General features: G+C 40.8%; 1 long non-coding RNA gene across 1 annotated transcript in view; it reads right to left on the reverse strand.

Annotated features, from left to right (window-relative positions):
* LOC150004477 (uncharacterized) overlaps positions 1-18,330 on the reverse strand; it is a 121,790-nt gene extending 103,460 nt beyond the window's left edge. Inside the window, exon 1 of the long non-coding RNA XR_016512295.1 lies at positions 18,283-18,330. This is a non-coding gene — a long non-coding RNA (uncharacterized LOC150004477). The remainder of the gene's footprint in view (positions 1-18,282) is intronic.
* Between the last annotated feature and the right edge of the window lie 398 nt (positions 18,331-18,728).

Below are 18,728 nucleotides of genomic sequence, written 5' to 3' on the forward strand. Positions count from 1 at the left end.
CCTGTCAGAATGGCTATCATCACTAATCAACAAACAACAAGCACTGATGAGGATGTGGAGAGAAAGGGGAACCCTTTTGCATTGTTGGTGGGAATGCAGTCTGGTGAAGTCACTGTGAAAAGCAGTGTGGAGATACCTCAAAAAATTAAAAATGGGTCTGCCTTTTGTCCCAACTATCCTACTTCTGGAAATATACCTGAAGGAACCCAAAACACTAATTCAAAAGAACACAAGCATCCCTATGTTCATTGCAGCATTACTTACCATTGCCAGGATATGAAAGCAGCCCAAGTGTCCATCAATAGATGAGTGTTTAAAATAACTGTGGGACATTTACACAATGGAATACTACTCAGCCATTAAAAAGAAGAAAATTTTACCCTTTAATACAGTATTGATGAACTTACAGAACATTATGCTAAGTGAAATAAGCCAGTCAGAGAAAAACAAATACCATATGATTTCACTCATATGTGGAATCTAATAAACAAATAGAACTAACAAGAAAAATGGGGACAGACTCATAGATGGAGAGCAAGATGACAGCTGGCAGGAGAAGTTAGGGGGTGGAAGGACTGAGCAAAAAAGAAAAAGGACTCATGGACATGGACAACAGTGTGGTGATTGCTGGGTGGAGGGAGACATAAGGGGACTAAATGATAATGTAAATAAATACGGTAAAGATTAAATCAAAAGAAAAAGAAAGAAAGAAAGAAAGAAAGAAAGAAAGAAAGAAAGAAAGAAAGAAAGAAAGAAAGAAAGAAAAGAAAGAAAGAATGAAAACATTGTTATTTTACCTTTTCTTTCCAGTTTTATTAAGACATCATTGACATAGAGCACTATAAATTTTAAGATATACAGAATAATTATTTGACTTACATATATTGTGAAACAATTACCACATTAAATTTAGTTAATATACATAATTTCATATAGATACCCTCCCCCAAAAAAAGGAAAGAATACTTTTTCCTGTGTGGAGAACTTTTAGGATTTACTTTCTTTAACAACTTCCATATATCCCATAAAGCATTTAATTATAGTCATCCTGTTGTAAATTATATTCCTATTACTTACCTTATAACTGGAAGTACCTTCCTCCATTTCCTCCTCACCCCACTTCCTGTTTCTAATAACCACAAATCTGATCTCTCTCTTTTTTTTAAATGAGTTTTGTTCTATTGTTGTTGTTTTCAGATTCTGCATATAAATGTGATCATGCAGCAATTTTCTTTCTCTGTCTGACATATTTCATTTAGCTGATGCCCTCATCGTAACAATTAAAATAATATCCTTCTTTTTTTTGACTGGATAATATTCCAGTGTATATATAGACCACATCTTCTTTATCCATTCATCTATTGATGAACTAAAGGTTATTCCTATGTTTCAGCTACTTTAAATAATGCTGCTATGAACATGGGGGTGTAGATATGCCTTTGACATAGTATTTTCATTTTCTTTGATATATTACCAGAAGTAGAATTGCTGGGTCATATGATAGTACTATTTTTAATTTTTTAAGGAATTGCCATACTGTTTTCTATAGTGTCTGTACTTATTTACAGCCCCACCAATAGTGCACAAAGGTTTCCTTTCCTTCGCATCCTCACCAGAATTTGTTATTATTTGTCTTTTCGGTTCTGGAAACTTTCATCAAAGACCAATAAGATACCACTGAAAGAAAAGAGATGAAATAGCTGTGCTACATAAGAAGCAATCTTTCCCAAAAAAGCATGGTATATTAAGAAAAAAAAGAGAGGATTTGGATTTCATTCATGGTTGAGAAAAATTACCAAAGCAAATTAGGATTCAGTAATTTAGTAGCTAATACCTATCTGGCACTGTGTACAGACTGGGGATATAACAGAATACAAAGCAAAAAATTCTACCCTCATTGAGCTTATAGTCTGTGATAAGAATCAAATATAAGACAAAATAACCAAGTTAAACATGTAGTATGTCTAATGATACATGCCATGAAAATAACAAAGCAACAAGAGGAAAGGGGGGGATACTCAGAGGCAAATTCAGCTTTTAAATGGCAAAGTTAGAGGTGACTCAATGAGAAAGTGACCTTGTGGCAGAGACCTGAAGGAGATGGAGTTCATGGATAGGAAGTCTGGAAGGATCCCAGAACAGTAGCATGGGAAGCAGTGCGCCCTCCTTACAGTGGGGGCTGGTGGAAACCTCTGCACTCTTAGTCTTGGGCACTAACAATCAGTCACTTGTTTTGTGTATAATAACGCTACTATATCTGTTTTAGGAGTCTTCAGGAAAACAGAACCAATAGGATATGTGTACTGAGAGAGGGAGATTTATTGTAAGGAATTGAATCACATGATTATAGAGGCTGGCAAGTCCCAAGTCTGCAGGATAAGCTGACAGGCTGAAGAGCCAGGAGACGATACTGCAGTTCAAATCTGAAGGCTGTAGGTCCCTTTGGGGAAGGCTGGGGAAATATTAACAGAATAACATTTTGGCAATATACCAGGCTCCCCACCTCCTCTTCATTCAGGGGGTTCTAGGTCTGTAAACTGGCTTCTGCCTAAGAAACAATTGAGGAGCTATGACTACTCTCTGATTTTAAGATTCATGTTAGACTTTTATTCTCTTGACCTAGAACTTTTCTGCTTGTACAAATCAAGCAAAAATTAATAGGCTTTGGCTTCCTATATATTTCACTTCTAGAAACACCATGATCAACTAGCCAATACCATATTTCTGCATAAGTCAAATATTCTGGTTGCTTCTTTGATTCTGTTGTCCATTATGGAACCATATCCACCTTGCCTTTGGCAGTTGAATGCCACCTTTTGGACCCTGCTGCCCAGGATCCAACTATTCTCATAGATACAGAGAACAAAACTGATGGCTGCCATTGCTTTTAGGTTTCCAACTGTTCCCACTGTGAGGTCTATCCTAAAGTAAAGAGTAAACACACAGCTCTTCAGCAGTGCTGGCTTCCCCTCATAAATTATTTCTCATAGTCATAAAAGGCCTGTTTTCTGGACCCTCCAAGCATGGGTGAGTAAATCTTAAATGACATTTCAATTCAAACATTCAAATCCCACTAAAGCTTTGAATCCTCTACTCTACATTAAATCAGTTGTTCAGCATTGTCAGTTTGCTCACTGTGGGCCATCTTTTGGTTCATGTTTCAGTCAACCAATCAAGTTGTTTGATTCTGCTTTACTCACCAAGCTGCAACATTAAATACACAACCTCTACTTAATGAGCCCATATCAGTAAATTTGGCCTGATCCAACTTTCCTTTTATCATTATTCCACACCAATAATTTCCAACATGTCCCTATTCCCTCCTTCTTTCTTTCTTTTTTAAGTAAATTTTGTTATGTTGTTATAGTAGTCCCAATTTATTTTCCCTTTGCTCCCCTCTTCCCAGTACCCTCCTACTGTCCATCTATCCCACCCCCCCTTACTTAGTTCATGTCCATGGGTTATGTATATAAGTTCTTTGGCTTCACCCTTTTCTATATTATACTTAACTTCCCCCTGTCTATTTTGTACCAACCAATTATGCTTCTTAGTCCCTGAACCATTTCCCCATTTCTCCCCCTTCTCCCTCCCAGCTGATAACTCTGCAAATGATCCCCACACCTATGATTCTGTTCCTGTTCTGGTTGTTTGCTTAGTTTCTTTTTGTTTTTATTTTTTAGATTCAGTTGTTGATAGTTGTGAGTTTTTTGTCATTTTAATGTTCATAGTGTTGATCTTCTTCTTCTTAAATATGTCCTTTTAACATTTCATATAATAATGGCTTGGTGATAATGTACTCCTTTAGCTTTACTTTGTCTGGGAAGCACTTTATCTGCCCTTCCATTCTAAATGATAGCTTTGCTAGATAGAGTAGTCTTGGTTGTAAGTTCCTGCTTTTCATCACATTGAATACTTCTTGCCAGCCCCTTCTTGCCTGCAAAATTTCTTTTGAGAAATCAGCTGAGAGTCTTATAGGCACCCCTTTGTAGGTAACCCTCTGCTTTTCTCATAATGCTTTTAAGATTCTCTCTTTATCTTTCACCTTTGGCATTTGAATTATGATGTGTCTTGGTGTGGTCCTCTTTGGGTCTAGCTTGTTTGGGACTCTCTGTGCTTCCTGGACTTGTATGTCTATTCCCTTCACCAAATTTGTAGTTTTCCTTCATTATTTTTTCACACAAGCTTTTGATTTCTTGCTCTTCCTCTTCTCCTTCTGGCACCCCCATGATTCAGATGTTGACATGTTTAAAGTTGTCCCAGAGGTTTCCAAGCCTCTCCTCATTTTTTTCAATTCTTGTTTCCTCATTTTGTACTGGTTAACTGTTGTTTTCTTCCTCATATTCCAAATCATTGATTTGAACCCTGGTTTCCATCTCTTCACCCCTGGTTTTTTGTGGATTTTCCTTCATTTCATTTAGTGTAGCCTTCACTTCTTCCCTTATAAATTTGCCTTACTTAAGCATTTCTGTCAAGCCTGTGAGTATCTTTACCACCAATGTTTTGAACTCTACTTCTGTTAGGTTGGTTATCTCCTCATTTGTGAGGTTGGCTGTCTCCTCATCGCTTAATTCTCCCACTGGAACCTTAATCCATTGCCTCTTTTTGGCCATACTTCTCTGTCTTTTCATCTTGACAGCTTCCTGTGTTTGTTTGCCTATGTGTCTTAGGTAGAGCTATCGCACTGTTATGTTTAAGGGGCAGAGCCTTAGGTATTCATCAGTACAGGGCGACTCATTTCACCATGTTGTGGTGCTGTATGTGGGGGAGGGGTCTGAGAGGGAACAATGCTGCTTTCTCAGCACTTGTTTCTTTTCCAGGCACTTCTCCCACTTCTATATGGGACTGGCAACTCTCTAGCTGTTGCCCTGCCTGTTGTTCCCAGAGTGGGTGGGTCTGCAGATGTTCCAGGACCACGGGGGCCCTTTAAACAAGCAAACTATGCTGAGAGACTGGCAGTTTCTGCCTCCATCCCAACCCCCACTGGTTTACAGTCAGAAGCAATGAGGCTTTATTGTGCCCAGTGCTAAAACTGTGAGCTATGCGGTCTGGTCTGGTGCTGGGAGTGCTCCCCAGGTGTCCCTCTAGACTTTCTTATATGTTTGACTATGCTTACTAGTGGCCTGCTGCTGCTGCCTCTGCTGCCGCCACCCCACCGCATCCTTTCCTCCCCTCCTACCTGTCTCTGGATGAGTAGTTCTCCTTTATATCTTTGTTTGTTTGTTGAACTTCCATGCAGCTCAACCTTCTGGAAATTCTGGTTGTCTCTAGTTTTGAGGTAGCTGTATTCCTTCTTGTGGAGGGAGATGCGGGAGATGCAGCATATCTGTCTAAGCCTCCATCTTGGTCTGAAGACCCCTTACTTCTTTCTTAGGAAGAAAAAAATTCACCAACTGTCAGCACATTGAAATACGTGTGTGTGTGTGTATGTGTGTGTGTGTATACACACATTGAAATATATGTATATATGTATATATGTACAGTACACACACACACTGTATTTTTTACTCCATAAAATGCACTTATTTTTCCCCAAAAAATGGGAGGGGAGGGGGGAATGTTCTTGCAACTTATGAAGCGAATATTGCATCACAGACCATGATGTGTATTACCTGACTTGTCATCAGTGGCAACAGCTATTAGAAGAGGAAGCGGTGGGCCCATGTGAAACCCCTGGGGATGCTTTATTGTCCCACTTTACTGCTAAATCTCAGGGCATCTGGTCAGTCTGAAGACAGCAAATAAAGTGATATCGTTGATTGTGAGCAACTAAGCTTCATAAATTCTAACACTAGCAATAATAAGTTCTTGGGGTTCCCAGAAAACTAGAAGAGTACTTGAACCTTAAAGTCTCTCCTCATTTGTTAATGACAGTGATGATGGTTCTTAATACCGCTGCTGTCTGCTGTTCACTTTACATGGTTCAAATATTATTCTGTTATATTTTATTAAATATTTTAGTATGCATTTGGTTAAAAGTATTTTTTTCTTGTTTTCCTCCTCAACTTAGGTGCGTCTTATGGTCAGATGCATCTTATAGTGTGAAAAATACAGTGTGTGTGTGTGTGTGTGTGTGTGTGTGTAATCAGATTTCTTAAATATAGAGAAGTAACATAGCGAAAAATGGTACAACTGACCATATTTGACTTCATTGAGCACCTATTGTAGGCCAAGTTCTGGTGCTATAAACACAGTTCTGTGCAGTAGATGCTCATTTGCTTCATGTTACCAAAGAGGACACTAGAATAGGAAAGGAACTTGCTCAGTAACATGAGTAGAAGGTGGCAACAGTCGGATTCAAGTACAAATCTGACTGGCTCCAAAACTTCTTTAAATAATATGTTGAATTAAAATCTGGAGTCTTTAGATGCTAAATGCTTAATAATGCCTCCTGGGTTTTCTTGTGACCCAAAAGTTTTACATTTAGGCACATTCTCCTTTGTGCCAAATCTGAGACTGAAATGTTATGGAAATAAGATTAAAAGGAAATAGCCTCCAATTTTATTTTAGAGCTCAGAAAACGTTCATTATGTATGGTCAGGCCAACCAAAATCAACATTGTTAAATTAAATTATGACTTTTGCAAAATTACTAATTCACATTGATACCATATGTCTTTAGAGAGAACATGTGAATTTTAGGGAACCCAGTCTGCCTCTAACAGGGAGAGATTCTGCTGTACAAATTCTGGTTCAGACTCACCTCTGGGCATTTTGAGATGCCAGAATCTGGGAGGTCAGAGTAGCCATTGCATACAACCCTTTTTCAGAAAATATGATATATTATGTTTGGAAAATTAGTAGAAGCTCCAAATGAGAGGCTGAATGGCCAGTAAGTTTTAAAAATACCTACAATTAAGATTCTCTAGGAGAAATTAATTTATGGCTTTCTGATTTATTAAGGTTTTTTGGCTTTCTAATTCAAGTTACACATTCAAATAGTTCTTATACAAGTTCATTTTGGACCAAAAAGAAAGAATGTTCTGTGACTAAACCCAAAGTGGACATCATTGGTCCTTGTCTTGAGCAGAGTCACATACCCAGCACCTCTGCAGTGTGTTGGTAGGTGCACAATGGGTTCAGCAAAGGTTTTATCACCACGTCGAAGGGAATTTTCTCAGCACTGACCATACGTGATATTAGGTCAATAATCTAGAATTAGACACTGAACCTACAAACCATGTATCAGTCATGTTATAAACAAAGAAGACAGAGAATAAATGGCTTATGTTAAAGACAATTATTGACAGGTTGTGAAATGTTTGAACCTGGTTCCATGAGAGTAAGTCATCTCAATGTATGTCTTTAGCTTAGCTGAGAAAATTCAACAATAATAAACATGTAATGTCTGCACTTTTCACACACAAAAAGAAAATAAGTAAGAACCCCATTCAGCTGCCTCAGCAGCAGAACCATGTGTGAAGGGTAAACAAACTAAAGCTTTAGAAAAAGCATGTGAAGGATGACAGCATTTCACAGATCTCAGGGGTTGCCTGCCCATCCATTTAAACCTAGATCAGTGTGGGAATTAAAGGGCAATAGGCAAAATCTGGGTCCAGTTTTTATCCAGAGATTCAAATTTTGAGAATGGTCAAGTGGAAAAGGGCTCAGAACACTATGTGCACTGCTCTGCTCCTGGAAACAGGGCATAAATGTGGCTGAGCACCAAGGGGGAGCTTAGAAAGCTAGGGTGCTAGATCTTCTCTCACACCTTCTGCACAAATGCCCTAGTATACTGCATTCTCGTTGGTGGGTTTAACCTACCTTTCCCAGACTTCTCAGGATAAAAGGAAGACTAGCTAATATAAAAATAAATGCAAATTTCTAAAATGCAACATAGAAAAATAATACAATGTTCAAAAATAATTCACCATTTATTTATTTATTTTTAATCGTCATCCGAGGATATAGTTATTAAAGAGAGAGAGAGAGAGAGATGAAAGAGAAACACCGATCAGTTGCCTCTGATGTGCCCTGACCAGGAACTGAACTCGCAACCTTGATATGTGCCCTGACCAGGAATCAAACACAACACGTATCTTTGGTGCACAATATGATGCTCCATCCAATGGAGCCACATTGGCCAGAGCATAATCCACAGTTTAAAGCAAGGACCCAAAAGGAAGGATTGAGATTTCTGGGAGACCTGCTCTCAGGGTGGCTGTCAAAGCATGTTTAGTTGATGTGCTGTCGAGAGTGACCTAGAATATATTTCATGAGGAAAGTATTTGAGATATACAAAAAAAAAAAAAAAAACCTGAAGCCAGCACATAAGACCAGCTGCAGAGACTGGAGTTACTGGAAACCAGGAATCACCTTGTGAATATTTGCTACATTCGAACTTCCACAGAAACACCAATGACCACAGAGAAAGCAAAAGTGAGGACACCTCCGACAAGCTTGCAGAGAGGTTCAGATGTGTGAACACTTTTTAAATATATGTTCTACTGGATAGTTTTGTTCATGCTAACAAAAAACAAAACAACTTGTATTCTCACTAATAGTCATTAACTAAAGATATAAAATAATCATTTCATGAAAGTCATTTTTCTCATTAAAGTGCTCTGCAAAGCTTGAGAACCAAATCAAACAGAACAATGCTACACATGCTGAACATATTTTTCTCATGGCAGTTGGATGAAGGATACACTTCATTTAGATCATTCATAAAGTACTTGGTGTTTATTCCAATAGGCCAGCAGAGAACCCACCACCTGTCAACCTCCCAGGAACATGTTCTCTGCTCTGAGGTAAGTGGTCAGCACCTCTACACAGAAAGCAAGTCTAGGATAATCAGGATAATTCCCTGAGTGCAGTCACAAAGCAGGGATGATCCTCCCACATCCTCAACAGTAGGCCGAGCCTGGATTCCAGCCACTTCTGGTCACTGCCACCTAGAACCCTGACCTTGAAGAGGCTGTAACTTCTCCCACCTTCCAATTCCAGGCTCCATTCTTTACTAGAAATGGGTTACCATTAACACTTCTGATGTTTGCTCATCATACAGTATTCAGGGTGTCCACTGGTGTCTAAGAATTCTAAAAAATTACGACTTCTGCCCAGAAGTGCTCACAAGCCCATAACATGTTAGAGAGTCTCTGTATCTAACATGTGCCTCTGTCCCAACACCACTTGTCCCTTCCTGTCCTCCTTCTCAGTCATTCTGTCCCCAACTTCTTCACTGCAAACTGCCATTAATTCTCATGTGCAACCATCTGAAGGCCTGCTGCCTTGGGTGCAGCCAGACCACAGGCAAGGAGTACAAAGGGCAGGAGCCCACCAGTAATAGTCAACATGGAATACTGAGCAGATAGGTGATGGCTAATTAGGTGGGGGTTGGGTAATTAAATTCACAGGCTTTGATCTTTCTTCAAATATTTCCAAATGTCCCATATCATTTGGCTTTAGATAACATAACACTTCTCCACTATTAGCAGATGCCTCTCTGCTTGACCTTATCTCCACAGCCAAGGGAGCCAGGACTGCAGATAAGCAAGCATCCCCCCACAGGATGTGGGTAAAACACCTCGTGTCTCTGAATGGAAGCAGGAGCCCAACCTGCTCAGCCTCGCAAAGCAGCCGGAGCACCCCCTCCCCCCCCCAGGTTTCCCCAGACAGCTTGGCTCTCACATCAGATGGAGCAGGTTTCCCTGTGTGCTAGGAAAGGCATGGAACCTGTCACCCGCCCTTCACAGCAATGCCTCCTGGACCCAGAGTAGGGTGCTTGCCAAATAAAAAACCCACCTCAGGAAGTGAATCATCAGGCCCACATTAAGCGCTTCCTCCAAGGCCACCTTACTCTACACCATTTCCTATCCCTGAAAAGGGCTGGACAGGACAGGAAAACCCAGAGGTGTGGGTTTTGCAGTCCAATATGGCCTTTGTGGAAAATATTTTCTGAATTGCTTTAATGTTATATTAAAATAAGTAATAGAAGGGGGATACTGAGAAAATGCAGGAAATGACTATAAGACTAGCTTTCCAGTCCTTCTCCATTTTGAAAATCAGATAGTCAGGAGAAGGAACTGGTAAGGAAGCAAATTTGCAACAATGTTTTGGATCCATCACCGAGGAACACACTGTCACACTTATCACCAAAATAAATTATACTGACAGCATACTCAGACAAGTCTTGCTACCTCCCCAAAAGAGGCTGCTCTGTGGAGATCAACTTAGGGAATAGACATGCCAAAATAATGGTGTTTCTCTTCCTAGTGAGGAAAATCACCCAATTTTGCTACCAACCATTAAGGAGTTGTTCATTTGCTTCCGTTACAAGGAAAAACCTAACCCGGTCCTTATGTAATACTCAAGAACAGTGTGTGATTTGGAAAAAGCCTGGGATCCTGCTAGCTTCAGCATGTAACACCCACCCAGCTTTACAGTGGATCTGACAGATGAAGCGCCATCCCTTTCTAAGCTGCCTGGAGGTACTGAATCTCTAAGAAATCAACTCAGATTCAGATACACTGATTAGCCTGGCTATGCCATCAGCTCTGGGAACACAGGTCCCCATCACAAAATCTATATGGTCCTGCCACTGTTCCTCTTACTCAGAATAAAAGTATCCACTTCCAGGGAAAAGGCCAGATATGGGCAAACCCTTTGAATGAAATGAGAACTCACTCTCCACACTGCTTCCCAACCAAACAGGAGCCTAAATGTCTGAATCTTTCTTTTATGTCATCTCCGTGTAAAGCACAGCCATCAAACAAGCACAATCTTTTAACATAAAGCAATAAAAAGTGAGAAGGCTGTTTCATTACTTTTCCATCTTTGGCTCAGACATGGAAAGGCTATTCTGGGCTGAGTCTTCCAGGAAGTGTCAAAAACCTAAAGAGAAATGGAGTTCGTGTGGAATTTCCAGCCCAACTTATTGTTTGAGACTGAGATATTTCAGACAGGTTTCTACTGAAGACCAAACATGTGGATGCTAACCTGAACTAAACCCCATACCTTTGGAATTTTTCACCTCACTCATGAAAATCTCTCTGCGTGCTTCGACTTGTAGCTCCCAAGGCGCTGTCTGCTGCTGGGAGTAAGAGTCACCTTTACATACACCTGTTCTGCCCAGTATGGTTGGGAAGCCAATAGCAGCCACGTGGTGCTTCTTCCGACTTTGTCTGTAATTCTCATATTCCTTTTATATGGTCTGTGCAACCACTGAGTTTTAAAAGCAAGACCACTGGAACACTTCATAGTTGGATGATCATAGGAGGGCTTTATAATAAATCCACTTAAAGCAACTCAGAACAGGTATCTGCTAGAAGGACAATTACAATGCATGTTATGCCAAGAAATTGTGCCAGTTTTTACCTGTCGAAGCAATTGGGAAATAGACCTGTACTGGCTGAAAATTTTACTTGTATATGCACGCATACTGAGGGAGGGTGAGCAGGTGTTTGTAAACCACAGGTATATTCTTAACAATGATCCCTGACTCATTAAAAAAGAATGCTTGCTGCTCAAACTCTTACAACAGTGGGGGAAATGCTCTGTGGAGCTTGAAAGCCTTATCAGGTGGTCAGTATTTCAAGGAAGAAGCAAGTGTCTACCTTTGAGCGTGAATTTTTACCCTACATATTTTGGGGTTCTTTATTTGAAAGCAAACAATTTGAAATTTTTATTATTAACTCTTCTTTGCTGCCAAACAGTAAGAAAAGAAATCCACCCATGGCTCACAGATATCATCAGCCACTTCCTGGTCCTTAGGGCTTTAATTTGCCTAGGAGCAGCATTTCTCCTATACTAAGGGAACAAAGAGACAATAAAGTAATTCACTGAGCAATCCTGCTGAGAAATGAATCCCCGTTTCAAGTCAAATTTAATTGCACAGAGACACTAAATTAGTTGATGATAATGGATAATGAATGCTTTCATAATACTGTATGAGTGAAACTCTTCTCAAGAGTATGCAAAGCACACTGTTCATACTTATGTAAATAGGGAGTTTTGTCTGTACTCCATACACTAATTTGTGATTAATATGGAGTTTAAATAAGACAAGTTTTCATAACAAAAAAATATGTTGAGTTTTCTTTATACCTCCTCTGGCTGCCTACGTCTTTTCTGGGTTAGAAGCTGTACTGTGTGGTGTCTTCTCTCCTGTCACCTATGAATGGCTGCTTCCAAGAGAAATCTGAAACCTAGGTGTTAGCACACTCTGATTCTCAGCAGTCTGTACAAGCAAAAGCCCAGGTGAAGCCTGCAATTTTGTTTATAGTTGCCACCTCCATGGCCAGGCAAACAAAGCTATTGTATTTAGGAAGCAGTTGCCTGTCTATACTTGGTCTGTGGTCTGTGGTTCAGCCCATTGTGGTCAATATTGTGGTTTCCTCCTGGATATTTATTCCATGAAGGTACCATCTTCAATGTCGCCAACTTATTGTCATCTTCCCTTTCCCCCCAAAAAACTTTTCTATAGCACATTCCAAACCATTGACTACTTATAAACATAGGTCAGTGAAGTTTTTTCTTCTAGCATGGGCATTCAGAGGCCCAAAACCCACTTCTTTTTGTACTCACAATGCTCCAGAGAATTTCATTTCACCAGGCTGATGATGCTCAGAGTTATAGAAGCAAGCGGCAGTAAGATGGGAAACCCAGACTCTCAGACAGACCAAACTCATGAATTACCTACCATAATGGTTGGATGTGGACCCTGTGTGCATGTAAGCAAATCTGAACACAGGGACCTAGGTTAACCAGCAGACAGCCACATTTTATCTTATAGCTTCAGAGTCAAACAAATTTGTTTATAAAACCTTAATTAGGTCTTAAAATTGTTACAGCACTGTTACAAGGGAACATGGTGTGCAAAATAAAGTGTCCATTTCCTAAGGGCACATTTATCTTAATTTAACTCCACTTAGGAAAGCAATGCCCACCACCCAACAGCCATCTCACTCTGTGAGCAGCCACCAGGGTGGAATAAAGAACGTCAGTTTTCTTTGCGTAATACCCTCATCCTCCACATCGCCATGTTAGAGCCGATGTGCAGAAACCCCCTTCCCAAGTGAGCTAAATGTTTAGGGTCATTTAAAACCACTAGAATTGCTGGCTTGCTTTCAGGTAAGCACTATAACTAAACTCCTGCCCAGAGTTGAAAATGCTTTCAAAGTCAGCTTTTCTAACTCATCAAAGCCAATCTACAGACCTTTCTCATGTTTTCCATTGTTTTTTCCCAGACACATTCTGAATCCTGAGGCTTTCACATTTGTGTCTCTAATAAGACATTTGCAAATGATCCTGATATTTCAGGAGGTCTCAGACAAATTTAAAGTTCTCCATCTTTGAAGTGGGCACATCCATTCATTGCAAGACAGACTAACTGCAACTCCACCAGTCAATAAGCTCTTCTTGAGAACACATCTATCGCTAGCTCATTGTTGGCATTTATTGCAGGCCTTGTGGGGTCCTAGGAAGTTTTCAGGTGTTCTCTCCTAAAGGTACCTTTACAGGATGTGATTAGGTAGATGACATTATTATTCCCAATATTACAGATGAGGAAACTGAGACAGAGCATTGAAGTTGCTTGCACAGGTCACATAGCAAGGAAATAGCAAATCTGATACTTCAGCCAGGTCATCCATCTCAAAAATCCAAGTGCTCAACCACAGCTGGGCCCACAGCATATGTGGTAAACAAAATGTCACTTGCTCCCACCCTGGTGGATCTTACAAGGGACAACGCAGTGATTAAACAGAGCTCATGCTGTATTAAATAATTGCAGGAGGAATAGAAAGTACAGGTTACTATGGAAACATGTAACAGTGGCACCTTGCTAGCCATGTAGTACCCTTATACAGAAGCACAAATCATCTAATAGGCAAAAGGAGAAGCACACAGCAGACCCATTTCCCTCCTCTGGATCTTGATCCCTGGCTGCAACAGGTTGCATTTTTAATAAAATACTGAAAAAAAAGATATAAAATACATATAATCTTTAATTGTTAATACGCTCTCATCTAAGAACCTAAGGAAATTGCCAACACACACAAATACAATTTTATGAAAAATTCTGCAAATTGACATCATTTACATATTTCCCAAGACAGTATACATTCCTCTGAGTTAAAAATAATCATTTTCCCCGAGATTTGGAAACTAAAGTGGAAATGAATAAAAGCTGCTTTTTTGTACACTTTTTTATTAGAGTTTGATTTTCAGAGAAAACTCAGCTTTCAGCAAATGTTTTCTCTCCTATGAAGTGGGGATGGTACAAAGTGTCAATATTAAAATAGAAAAGTAAACCAAGGAGAGAAGACTTAGAGAATTTGCTCTTTTATAGTGATTTTTTAAATGATTTATGAGGGAGGACATTGAAGATACTGGTCAGACTAAAATATTTTAATTTATCCATGAATTCTATTTATGCCATTCTTATTATAGCATCAGGTAGCATGTAATGAGCATGTATTATTATGTCCCAAGTACTAGACTTGGTGTTTGACACAGTTATGCCTTTTTAATCAAGCATTGTCACAACTGTCTCAGAGTATAGAAAAGAATCATTGTAACTAGCTACGTTCTAGTGTGTGTGCTTGCTTTTTACAAGCTGTTATTCCGTCTTAATGAACTTTTTCCATTGATTAGCAGTTTAACATCTAATCCTATTTGGAGGAATGAGTCCCACTTTTCCTCCATACACACCCTTGTGCCTTGCTTCCTACTCTTCAAATTGGCCACTTAATCCAGAAAAAATGGTTCTCTCTCAGAAAAGTTAGCAAGTCTCACTGCAGCAATGGAGCTGAGTCCTGCAGCAACACAAGATTCCCAACCAGGGCTTAGAGCCATGAAGGTCCAGCTCTTCTTGGTTCTTGCTTATTTTCTAAATCTACATCTGCAAGTGTGCCATGGTAGCCTTCTCATTAAGTTCTTTCCCTGCTAAAATTAGCCAGAGGTCATCTATGCCATTTGTAAGCCAGCACTGTAGCTAAAACACATGCATTTTCTCAATTAATCCTAATGGCAACAAAATGAGGTAGACACTTTTCCTATGCTCATTTTGTAGGCAAGAAACCAAGGGACAGAAAAATTAGATATCTTATTCAAGATTGCACACTTGCTGCTAGTGTTGAAATCTTGAACAGCATGACTCAAAACTCAACTTGGAGAGATAGTAACTTACCCAAGCAACTCTGGGTAGAGTCATTATCTGGTTCAACTATACCAAAATGCCTTTCTTTTATGATAAACCCAACTGAGACACAAGGGGAGACACATAGTCCCAGAAAAATGGATCCCAGAGATTGTAGCTATCTATAATGTAACACTACATGGCTGTCCCCCAGAGTCCTAACCTTTCAAATGCTGCATATCCCAACTCTGCTTCAGACAGATAGCCTGCCTGTTCCAAGTGGAGCCCTTACCTCCTCCCTGTGTCTTGATCCCAAAACACAGAGGGTCAGTAGAGGTCCTACAGAAGGCAACATTATTGAACACTGACTTGCAGGAGGTAGGTCTCCTAGTCCCACTGGGGAGGAGAGGCCCCCACTGCTCCTGCACCTGCAGACAGGCAAAGGGAACTTTCTTCTTCTTTTTTTAAATTGCTCTTTTATTTCCATACATCTCAGATCTCTTAACCTCCCAAACTCTGCATAAAGGTACAGTGTTCCCCCTTCACAAACAGCATACTGTGCCCTCATTTCTCATCAAGGCAAGGGTCACCAACTGCCTGCTGAAAACAGTCTTTCCTTTGAGAAACGTTTGCATTGCTTACTTTCCCAGTGGTTTCAAATCTTCTTTCCCTGTCCATTCAAAGGTGCCATATTGATAACAACTTCAGCCTCCTCAGTGTAACAGCAAATGGAAGACCATGGGAGAGATTAACTTCATGGCTCTGAGGAATTCTGAAGATGCTGGGAATGGGATAAGCCCCTGGGACTACTGTGGAAAGCAGCATTGAAGAGCTCTGCAGACTGGCAGCTCTTGACCACCTTAACACTTTCACTGACTTACTTATTTAGGTGAAGATGAAAGAAGGAACATAGTTCTGAAATGGTTCATACTGCTTTCCTGCCCGTTATTCATTGCCAGAGTAAAGCTGCTGATTGTTTCAAATGATATTTAATACAAAGGAGAAAGAGAGAAAAAGAAGGAGGGTTGGGGGAAATTCTCACTTTTGATTTCCATTTCAGGGGGCTGCTGAGCATGTTTGATTTGAAGACTGAGCAAACCTAGCAATTTTATGAGAATCCTGGTATCTTTTGCATTCTTGGTACAAAGTCTTTTAAATGAATCAATGTAGACAAAAGAAAACTATTTTTTTAATCCATAAGTTAAAACAAGTCATTCCATGTATTTTTCTTATCAACCATTTCTATATCCTGTATGTTTTATATAATGTCTATATACTACAAAATTTATTAACTGTTAAAATAATTAGAGTTTATTTACACATACATAAGCACAAATTGATATTTTTCATTTTTTGTATTAGGTAATTTGTACTAGGCAATTTAGAATGTCTTATCAGTTGAAACCTCAAAGAGTGTATTCAAGTGAAAATAACAAATATGCTTGTGTTTTTAACTTACTCTGACATTGATACCAATAAATATTTGGAGTCCTTTTGAAGTACCATATCCAAAGCATCATATTGACTCTAAAGAGCAGGTAACCTGCCTTCATGAACAACTCCAGGAAAAAAGGCCCACTACCCAGGCCACAGCACCTCCTCCCTGCTGCTGAAAAGTTCCAACAAAGCAGTTACTTCCCCCACCACAGAGGGCAGTAAAAATGAACCCCAAGTACATCTCAAGGTGTAAGGACTACACAAGTTCTCCTGCTAAAATAGAAATCTTTAGGGAAATGAGTTTTACAGGTCAGCTGGGAGAGAGAGCTCTTCCTCCAAGGGGGCCTCTCTTGGAATGGGAAGAATTAAGAAGTCTCCTTGATAGTATATGAGGGAATGTTCTAATCAGTCTCACCTAGCAAGTGACCCAACTTTAGCATTATATTTATATTTTAAAAAAATTATTTTTTAATGCAACTGTCCTGAAACTTCAAGACTCAATGACTGGAAGGCAACAAACTAACTGGGCAGTCTCCTTGGAGACCGCAGGCAGGTTGAGGGGTCAGGGTGAGAGGCAGCGACTGAGACACACCAGCCTGATGTCTTCTTCCTTCTCCCTTCCTCCTTAAGCCCTCAACACCCAATTTAAAGAGGGAATGTTGAAGAATGTTGTACAAATATTTTTTTGCTACCCTCTCCTATAAACTATACTGAGATAATCTGAGAGCAATAGCTAATAATGTACAGGAGCATATGGAGAAAAAAGGGCTAGTGTCGTTTCTAATGATCCACAGAGATATGATGAACTATCTTACCATCCCACAGTTTATCGATACGGTTTTTTTGTTTGTTTGTTTTTATGGAAAAAGGATATATACCTGAGAAACTATGAGTTCATGTGCATTCCATGTCATTGGTAAAGTTAAGGGGAAAGAAATTATGGGACTTTTAGTTGAATTCTTAATGGCAACTTTTAACACTCTTTTATTTTCCTCTAGAGAATACCCAGGTCACAGTTTGCACTTCGCATTCCCTCAAGTCCCCAATCGCTGAGCGCTCCTTGCCCCCTTTCAGGCCGCAAATGAAATCCATTTTCTGTCTTTCGTAGGAGTGGTGGGAGGACACGGAGGTAGAGGGGAGAATCAGGTTTAAAGAACAAGAAAATGAAAACAGATGCGTGGAGAGGAGAGGCTAGTGGGAACGGCGCGACCAGAAGCAGTTCCCCAGCGGTGCTGGCAGCATCTGCTACCCACTCCTCCGCAGCCACACACACCCCCTCCCGTCCTGCCCCATTTCACCACGAGGGGCCGGCCTCGGGATCGCGGCGCCAAACAGAGAATCGCTCCTCTCGGGAGAGAAACCTCTTTTGGATGCCTCAGCGCGGACTTTTTCAATAAACTGTTTTCAATTAAGAGCTTGGGGAAGGGCAGCGTGAGGGTGGGGGAGGCGCTGTAGTAGGAAGACTGAAAAGGAGACCAGTCCTTAAAACCAGTGAGGAGACTGAATGCAGGCCTTGCTCGTTTGCAAGCACAGGCAGCGCGCGCACGCACGCCCCACCCGGCTTGGAGTACCGGGCGTGAGCGCGGCCAAGGCCCGCCCCAGAGCCGCTGTGGCTGCGGCCCGCCAGGCACAGCACAGATGCCTCCCTTACCGCCGCCTGCGAAATCAGACACCCGGTTCTGCGCCTCCAAGGACAAGGAGGCGGGGTCCGCCACGCCCGGGCCCCACCCGTGTCTCTTTCTGCACCTCGGGCTGACAGGGCACACTTACAGGCTGGTCACAGCTCCTCCTGACCGCCCTCCAACCTGCTTTCTCCAGTCGGTGGGGTAGTGAGTGAGAGGAAGTAACTCCACTGTGACACAGGAGGCTGGCTGCTTGTCGTGTTCCTGGAATTGTGTGGGCTCGGCAAAGACAATCCTGCCAAGGAGCCAAGGAGAACCAGGAGCAGCTCTGGAGCGGTGAACTCAGTACTCACTACACACGGGGAGCTTTACACCTCAAGGCTTGTTCACCCCCAAAAATAGCAAGTCCAAAGAAAACCTTCACATTATCTGACAAGGACAACCAATTAATTCACACTATCAGACAACTGCCAACCAATTAATTCCAGAAGGTCCTGTGGGGACATGGAGTCAGAAGCAGAGGAAGGGCCAGGTTATGCCAGCAATGCAGTTGCTCTGCCTGAGTGCACCATACAAGAGAACAGGCCTGGAAAC

The sequence above is a fragment of the Furipterus horrens genome, unplaced genomic scaffold (assembly GCF_987537825.1).
Source record: "Furipterus horrens unplaced genomic scaffold, mFurHor1.1.pri manual_scaffold_7, whole genome shotgun sequence".
Classification (NCBI taxonomy): domain Eukaryota; kingdom Metazoa; phylum Chordata; class Mammalia; order Chiroptera; family Furipteridae; genus Furipterus; species Furipterus horrens.